Genomic DNA, 9,775 nt, shown 5'->3' on the forward strand with positions numbered 1-9,775 from the left:
GGTGGTGGGCCAGGAGGCTGCGACATGGCTATATGGGCTATCAGGCGCCATTTGATCCAGTAGGATCGTGCGACTCGCGCTCGACCGGCCGAGCGTTCGGCCGGCCTGCCGGATGTAAACATTTCCCATCCCATTAAAGTGGTCTTTTCTCCCTGCAGGTTTTTTACGGGAAGATTATCTTCCCGTATCTTTTTGCCGCCGCCTCCACACCACTGTCGCCCATCTTTCCTATCTCTAACATCGGACGGGAATCGTATACCAAATGTCAAATGGAGAGCAATTTCGATCATCATCTTTCCGTATCTCTAATATCGGACGGGAATCGTATACCAAATGTCCTATGGAGAGCAATTTCTATCATCTGTGCACCGAATCGTGTCTCTCTCTTCCTTTTTTTTGAGACACACACTCTCTCTTTTCCTTTCTTTTTTATTCTTTTCTTTTTGTTTCAAAGTTCAACCACCAAAGCTACCGGGCCGGAGGCCCATCCCCATCACGTGCCAGCGCAGCAGGCCGGACACCTAGCCGAGTGCAACGCTTCGCTGGCTTCCTCCTTCAGCGTGCGCGCACACGCATGCACAAGACGAATTATGCTCAAAAAAAAAAACGCATGCACAAGACGAAGCAGCAGAAACGGCAGCATGCACGCACGCGTGATCCCCGCCGCCCCATCGGTCCACGAACTGATTCTGCTACTCGTCCGTTTAAATCCACCTCCAGAAACCGACGCCCCGGATAACGCATTCGTCGCCCGCCCGGCCATCACTCCAAACGTAACCCGCGTCACGCTCACGCGTACGCCCGGATCTCATTTCCCCAATTTCTTTCCTTCGCTTCGCAACCTTCCTACCCCAGAGACTATAAACCGCGCCGTATTTCGCCCGCCGTCGCCGGAGGTAAGCTCTCCGACTCCGACACGTTTTGACATACATCCGGGTCCGGCACCCTCTCGCCATTGCTCACCTCCCTGACATCTGTTCCCGGACGTTCGCGTAGCCAGGCCACCGCTTCCGCTCGGGACTGACACCACCGTCGCCTGAGGACCGGTCCGGCCATTCCATCCGCATCACAGGATTCGCTTCGTTGCCAGGAGGCATGCCAAACACTTGGACAGCGACGGAGTTCAGCGGCAACGACGCAGCACACCGACGCGGACCTCGATACATCACCATCGGCGACATGGCTGGGTAATCAAACCAAAACCTAAACCCGTAGTATGAACCTGAGCGATGGCAGGAGTTTTTCTTTTCTCTTGAGGGAAGCGATGTCAGGACGTGATGGTGGTGATAGTTTTCAAATCCTTTGAGTACAATTTGTGTTCTAGTATATGTTAAATCCAGTCGAAATGGGCACATCTGATTAATTCCCTTGTAGTTTGAGTTCCGTAAAGTTCGTTTGGTGTTTGTTTATTTTTGGTATGGCAATAGAATATTCGGGAATCCACCGGCAATTTTTTTTGGAAATCCCTCAATTGTTATTTCTACTTTTGGAGTATTTAATAATTTCCTAATGTTATTTTTTTTGCAGGGACTAATGTTATTTTATGATCTATTTTATTTATTAAAACCATTTTTACGTATTGTTCTGAGTTGATAATTTTGGTGTTGTACGTAGTCTCATTATATATACCTCTAAACCAAATTTTGTGCTTCATTTCCATCTGAAAAAATCCATAGAATTATTTTATGCTATGCTAAATTTATAGTTGGTGTTTAACTATTATTGAGATTCATCTAAGTATTTATTTTTTGTTAATTATTACTTTTAAGCATGGCACCTTGTTGCTTGAAATGTCCATGGTCTAATATTATTTAATGTATTGACATGCTATGTTTAGTGTTATGTACTTATGTTCAATCTTGATATGTTTCTAGCCTAGGTATACAATGGGAAATAGTAGTGTGAATAGTATATAGTGGGTTATAGTACTGGTCAGTAGCATAATTCATAGTAGAATGGTTAGACTTGTTGGTGAATTGTTGCTTGGCCGCGATGAACCTAGACCCTACGAAAAACCTCTCTACTTACCTCTTCATCATGCTACCTCATGACACTCAATTTGTATACGGATGTTATTTGGAATTATATTTTGCTAGTTTATTTATATTATTTTATTTGTTATTACAATGAGTAGGAGATGACATGACCAGGAAGGAGCACCACCTGGAATAGGGAGATGAGGGACTCGTCAACGTAGGCATGCCTCTCTCTTTGATCATGCTTATATATAACTTGCTTTCAATATTGCATAGTATTTTATGGTTTATAAGCATGCATGCTATTTAATCTTGTAGGTAGTGTCAATTGACACTTTAAAGTGATTTGCTTGTTGCTTGTTTCACTTGATGTTGGAGTGTAATTATGTACTAATGATGCATAAAGTAGAAATACTTAGCCATGCTCAATAATCTATATGTAGTTGCCACTTCGGATGAGTTTCTAGGATCAATGACACTTTGAAACTTACAATTGAGCCCGTCGAGCTAGGACATTGGGCCAGTTGTTGGTTCATCTACCCTGGGCGAAACTTACCAACCAAACACTTATCCATGTGGCAGATGACTCAAGGATTCAAGTAGCAATTGGCTACCCTTCAAAAGCTGAAGAGAGAAATATGCCCCCCCCATACCACATGATGCCTGATAATTCTTGGATTTTAAGATCGTGAATACGGTAAAATCACACACTATATGAGTTCTGGCTCAGTTGCTGATGCCACCATATTGCTTATGGGGTGTCTATTTGTCTGATATGGTGACATACACTTAGGTCTTTGCCCCGGTATCTCACATCTTTGCGGATCTAGCTAAAAGCCCTTGCCATGGCCTCTCCACCAACACACCAAATTTTGTGTGCTATGGTAGCAACGACTAGTGGCAATAAGAAGAAATTGTATTATGTGGTTAAGTGTATAACCTTTGTAGAGTGTAAAACTGTCTGAATGGCCACTTGCAATTAGCCACTTGCAATTAGGGACGACACATGAATCTATTCTGAAAACAACAATCTCAGTATGTTATTGCATCAAACAAAGAGCGTGAGTTGGTCGAGCACCCTCCCTAGGATGAAATATATGCCGGAGATAAAAACCATTTTCTCATCCAAAAAGGCTTTTAACAGAACTATTGTGATGTTGCAAAAAAAAGAGGATGTTTTGGAAATGAACCATGTTAACTTTCTTTGAAGCTACATGTAACTGATAGGTCTCCTCTGTAGGAGGCATGTTGAGTATGTAATGTACTCATGGCAGTACTTTTGTGGTACTTCAGAGCTCTATGAAGGCGAGGGTGTTGACTACGAGTAATACGAGGATCCAAAGGAGTGAGGCTATGTGATCTACATTAATTTTCTGTGGCTGAGGAGTCAATACATATTGTATTTTTCAAGGATTTAAACTTCAAGCTAAGCCAAACTATCTCACTTTCTACTGCTATCCTAGTTACCACCAGTATGGCGGCAAATAATTGTGATATTTGCCATAGGTCACCATCAGCTATAGATAAAACTAATATGTGTAAGTGTACAAGGGATAAAACAATCCATAATCAATCATACATGCAAATTTAATCCAAAACAATCATGTATATACCTAAATAACAAAAGCGACATGTATATAACTCAATAACATGAAAATACAAACTCTAACAAGGTAGCATCTAATCTATCTTTAGAGGACACTTTATTACAGATCTTCGGTCGACCGGCGATTGATTCACGGTGAATCCTATGAGCACTCACGGTGTCACATCCATGCAAGAAAATAAATTATATTTTTGTATATTAATTAGTTAATTGATGGATTCCACACTTGTCATTGGTCTATGGGGTTGGGGTGTTGCTTAACGGAAAGCAGTTTTAGGTTGCATGATATGGAAAAGTAATTGTGCGTTGTGAGTTCTGATAATAGTGAAGCCATTTGGTACACTAGTTGTTGGAGTTGTGGATGTGAGTGTAAATTTCTGAAATGCACATGAGGAGTTGATGGGTTGTATAGAAATTGTTATATTAAATGTAGATTGGGCCATAAATTGTTAAATTTAGCTAATTGTATACAATAGATTTTCTAGTTAGTTCTTGCTAGTAATTTTGCACTTAATTAAATAAAAAGATTCTTTACTAAGCACACAATTTGCACTTAATTATGTGGCACCCTAACTACACTTTCTACTATAAGCACACTAATTTGCACTTACATTTAACTAATAATTAGACAACGTTGATCACTTGAGAAATACTTCGTCCGTCCCATTATATAAGAGCGTTTTTGACACTACGGTATTGTCAAAAATGCTCTTATATCATGGGACGGATGGAGTAGTAAGCAACTGTGTGCCTCGGTGTATTAGCAATAGGACATTTGGTGGGGTTTCTATTTAGTTCAGCTTTTGGCTTATATGCCCAGAAAGCCACAACAAAAGCGTACCAAAGCCGAACCAAAGCTAGCCATTGTCTCATACTTTTGGCCAAATCTTGCCATAGTTATGGCGCCAATTACTTCACCATAATTTTTGTGTCTTGACAAACATAGCTACAAGACATAGCCCATTTGTTGGCGATTAAGGCAACACCTATCGTTGAAGTAGTTAATCTTGTACAAGATCTTTCGACCTCGTAATTTAGATTATACATTACAAATCCATATAAGCAAGAAATCTAAGGCCTAAATTGTAACTTGTTCACCGGACGAGGTAGTATTGCTCCCGCGATTCACCCATCAATTTTTGTGTGTTAGGACCTAATTTGTTCTATCTGTGTATTAGGGACCCAACAACCAATAGTAGGCATCCTACTATCAACACTTGCAACGATGCGACCATCCTCCTCCAACTATTATAGGTAATAGACATATGAGACAATACATTCGAGGCTGGAAGAGAGTTTTTTTGTGGGTGAAAGAGATTTATAGGAAACAAAGATATCGAACATTCAGTCGTAAGGAAGGCAGGTGGACCACAAATGTAACGCCATCACTATCGGCGCTAATTTCTATTGTTAGAGCAAAGAACATGACCAACTTAGATAACAACAATGATAAAATGTGCGACCTCTTCAAGTGTCACGACAACATTAGTCCGAAGATAAAGGAGCCCAGGAACAAAATAGAGGAAGCAGACTCTCAGGTTATCGAAATGAATTTCTAAAACTATTGGCAGTATGTCAATTGAGGTGAATTAATCATAGTTTTTCATAATATACAATCTACCTTGTTTGACACATCTTCACATGAAGTATGGAAAAAACTAATTCAGAGACTTGTTAATGTCCTCAACCGCTTAATTATATCATGCATCAAAGCGAGCACACACTTTCTAACTTTAAAATTGCAAAACCACAGTTACTGGCTACATTCAAGGAAATATGGTTATGTTAAAGTGTTGATAAGTAAAATAACATGTCAACCTTTCTTAAAGGAAATAGGAGTATGTACATGCTCCTCATTAATTCATTGCCCAAAAATGAAGCCAAACACTTTCCATAAATGAACATAAGTTTTGGAACATATTAGTGGGGATCTAAATGTAAAAAATTGGAAACCTAGCACAAGTGGATATAGCCATACAATAAATCACACCAGTCCGTATTTTACATTATGGAAAAGCAAACTAATCTCGCCAACAAAGATCATTTCAAGAAATCTATAAATGATTAGATGATGCTAGTGATAACCATAGTATAATTTTTTTGTGAATGAAACATATTCTCTTAGTGGAGGAACAATTAGTAATGTAGTTCAAGTACCATATCCTCAACACATACACTTCGCTAGAGCTAATCTCTCAAGCTCAAGCTAAATAACAACATAAACTACGGTAATAGGAAGGAGAAAAGAGTTAACATGATTAAAGTTTATTGGACCACTGGTAGAATTTTTTATACATAAAACTTGAGAAGGAATAACTGAACTTCAAGAAGAGAATAGTTTATAGTCAAACTGATCTGATGTGCTGATGTTAAGGGAGCGGGGAGAAAGAGGGGGCTGCGGCTATGGGGTGTCTTGGTGTAAGAAAAGGGAGGGTGGTGAGCACAAGTTGGATGCAGGGATGTGAATGGACCAGGGGCAATAGAGAGATAAATGTGGGTATGGCCACTGGTTCATTGATTCCACTAGGAATAGGCTCAAGGGAGCGGAGAAAGGACAATGGTGAGTAAGCGACACTCGAGTAAAGGGGGATAGAGGGCTAAGGAACCAATCATGCACATTCTTCCTGAGGGAGGGAGGTAGTAGTATGTGATGGTAACCATACGAAAATAAAATTGAATGGACATACACAATCAAGGAGTTGGCAGAGCGAGCTCGGGGTTTATTGGCATGTGTAGCTCATCACCAACTCTATTTGAACACACCACTTCTCCTAGAAAGTTTTTTATTTTTTCATGAATGTGATGTAGTGTAGGTTTCTGTAGTGAGTTATTAATATATTTTAGAGGTAAACCCTGCTACAAGTCTTTAAAAAGTAATTTTCTTGCACATGTGTGCTTGCACATCATCTAAATTTTTGTAGCCATAGCATTTGCTAGCTAGGTCCAATAAAAATCGTTTAATCTGGACAAGAGTCACTCTTCCATGCAACATGCATTAGTACATTGATCATTTGTTTAATCAAATGTACTAATGCTTGTATGAATTGCAATATATTTTAAATCCCACAGAGAAATGGTGGGGAAAATAGCAAAGCAAATCAAAAAATTAATAGCCAATAAAAAACACCATCATGAAAGCCTTTGGACAATCAAACACAAAAGCAAACTTATTCTTCGCTAAAAAAAGATACAATTGTGATGGTGCGCGTTTATCATAGTTGGTCATGTTTTATGTCATGCATATATTGTTGGGGAACGTAGTAATTTCAAAAAATTTTCTACGCACACGCAAGATCATGTGATGCATAGCAACGAGATGGGAGAGTGTTGTCTACGTACCCAACGCAGACCGACTGCGGAAGCGCTGACACGACGTAGAGGAAGTAGTCGTACGTCTTCACGATCCAACCGATCAAGCACCGAAACTATGGCACCTCCGAGTTCGAGCACACGTTCAGCTCGATGACGATCCCCGGACTCCGATCCAGCAAAGTGTCAGGGAAGAGTTTCGTCAGCACGACGGCGTGGTGACGATCTTGATGAACTACAACAGTAGGGCTTCGCCTAAACTCCGCTACAGTATTATCGAGGAATATGGTGGCAGGGGGCACCACACACGGCTAAGGAATAGATCACGTGGATCAACTTGTGTGTCTAGAGGTGTCCCCTGCCTCCGTATATAAAGGAGCCAAGGGGGAGGGCTGGCCGGCCAAGGAGGAGGGCGCAGGAGAGTCCTACTCCCTCTGGGAGTAGGATTCCCCCCCCCCCCCAATCCTAGTCCAACTAGGATTCCTCGGAGGGGGAAAAGAGGAGGAGGGGGCCGGCCACCTCTCCTAGTCCTAATAGGACTAGGGGAAGGGGGAGGCGCGCAGCCCATCTAGGGCAGCCCCTTCTCTTTTCCACTAAGGCCCACTATGGCCCATATAGCTCCCGGGGGGTTCCGGTAACCCTCTCGGTATTCCGGTAAAATCCCGATTTCACCCGGAACACTTCCGATATCCAAACATAGGCTTCCAATATATCAATCTTTACGTCTCGACCATTTCGAGACTCCTCGTCATGTCCATGATGACATCCGGGACTCCAAACAACCTTCGGTACATCAAAATGTATAAACTCATAATATAACTGTCATCGTAACCTTAAGCGTGCGGACCCTACGGGTTCGAGAACAATGTAGACATGACCGAGACACGTCTCCGGTCAATAACCAATAGCGGGACCTGGATGCCCATATTGGCTCCTACATATTCTACGAAGATCTTTATCGGTCAGACCGCATAACAACATACGTTGTTCCCTTTGTCATCGGTATGTTACTTGCCCGAGATTCGATCGTCGGTATCCAATACCTAGTTCAATCTCGTTACCGGCAAGTCTCTTTACTCGTTCCGTAATACATCATCTCACAACTAACATATTAGTTGTAATGCTTGCAAGGCTTATGTGATGTGCATTACCGAGAGGGCCCAGAGATACCTCTCCGACAATCGGAGTGACAAAACCTAATCTCGAAATACGCCAACCCAACATGTACCATTGGAGACACCTGTAGTACTCCTTTATCATCATCCAGTTACGTTGTGACGTTTGGTAGTACCCAAAGTGTTCCTCCGGTAAACGGGAGTTGCATAATCTCATAGTTATAGGAACATGTATAAGTCATGAAGAAAGCAATAGCAACATACTAAACGATCGGGTGCTAAGCTAATGGAATGGGTCATGTCAATCAGATCATTCAACTAATGATGTGACCTCGTTAATCAAATAACAACTCATTGTTCATGGTTAGGAAACATAACCATCTTTGATTAATGAGCTAGTCAAGTAGAGGCATACTAGTGACACTTTGTTTGTCTATGTATTCACACATGTATTATGTTTCCGGTTAATACAATTCTAGCATGAATAAAAAACATTTATCATGATTATAAGGAAATAAATAATAACTTTATTATTGTCTCTAGGGCATATTTCCTTCGGTCTCCCACTTGCAATAGAGTCAATAATCTAGATTATACTGTAATGATTCTAACACCCATAGAGCCTTGGTGCTGATCATGTTTTGCTCGTGGAAGAGGCTTAGTCAACGGGTCTGCAACATTCAGATCCTTATGTATCTTGCAAATCTCTATGTCTCCCACCTGGACTAGATCCCGGATGGAATTGAAGCGTCTCTTGATGTGTTTGGTCCTTTTGTGAAATGTGGATTCCTTTGCCAAGGTAATTGCACCAGTATTGTCACAAAAGATTTTCATTGGACCCGATGCACTAGATATGACACCTAGATCGGATATGAACTCCTTCATCCAGACTCCTTCATTTGCTGCTTCCGAAGCAGCTATGTACTCCGCTTCACATGTAGATCCTGCTACGACGCTTTGTTTAGAACTGCACCAATTGACAGCTCCACCGTTTAATGTAAACACGTATCCGGTTTGCGATTTAGAATCGTCCGGATCAGTGTCAAAGCTTGCATCAACGTAACCTTTTACGGTGAGCTCTTTGTCACCTCCATATACGAGAAACATATCCCTAGTCCTTTTCAGGTATTTCAGGATGTTCTTGACCGCCGTCCAGTGATCCACTCCTGGATTACTTTGGTACCTCCCTGCTAAACTTATAGCAAGGCACACATCAGGTCTGGTACACAGCATTGCATACATGATAGAGCCTATGGCTGAAGCATAGGGAACATCTTTCATTTTCTCTCTATCTTCTGCAGTGGTCGGGCATTGAGTCTTACTCAATCTCACACCTTGTAACACCGGCAAGAACCCTTTCTTTGCTTGATCCATTTTGAACTTCTTCAAAATTTTGTCAAGGTATTTGCTTTGTGAAAGTCCAATTAAGCGTCTTGATCTATCTCTATAGATCTTAATGCCTAATATGTAAGCAGCTTCACCGAGGTCTTTCATTGAAAAACTCTTATTCAAGTATCCCTTTATGCTATCCAGAAATTCTATATCATTTTCAATTAGTAATATGTCATCCACATATAATATCAGAAATGCTACAGAGCTTCCACTCACTTTCTTGTAAATACATGCTTCTCCGAAAGTCTGTATAAAACCAAATGCTTTGATCACACTATCAAAGCGTTTATTCCAACTCCGAAAGGCTTGCACCAGTCCATAAATGGATCGCTGGAGCTTGCACACTTTGTTAGCTCCCTTTGGATCAACAAAACCTT

The 9,775-nt window shown here is 41.2% G+C and overlaps 1 long non-coding RNA gene across 2 annotated transcripts; it reads left to right on the forward strand.

The window, feature by feature from the left end:
• The first annotated feature begins 739 nt into the window (after positions 1–739).
• Positions 740–6,698, forward strand: LOC125523714 (uncharacterized). 2 transcript variants are annotated; one of them, XR_015611978.1, is made up of 4 exons: positions 740–896; positions 1,001–1,187; positions 2,135–2,197; positions 3,270–6,698. It is a non-coding gene; the product is annotated as an uncharacterized LOC125523714 (long non-coding RNA). The 2 variants fall into 2 exon arrangements; XR_015611979.1 differs by having other exon boundaries at positions 2,135–2,193.
• Positions 6,699–9,775: the final 3,077 nt, after the last annotated feature.

The sequence above is a fragment of the Triticum urartu genome, chromosome 7A (genome assembly GCF_056163025.1).
Source record: "Triticum urartu cultivar PI428250 chromosome 7A, HENAU_Tu73, whole genome shotgun sequence".
Lineage (NCBI taxonomy): Eukaryota > Viridiplantae > Streptophyta > Magnoliopsida > Poales > Poaceae > Triticum > Triticum urartu.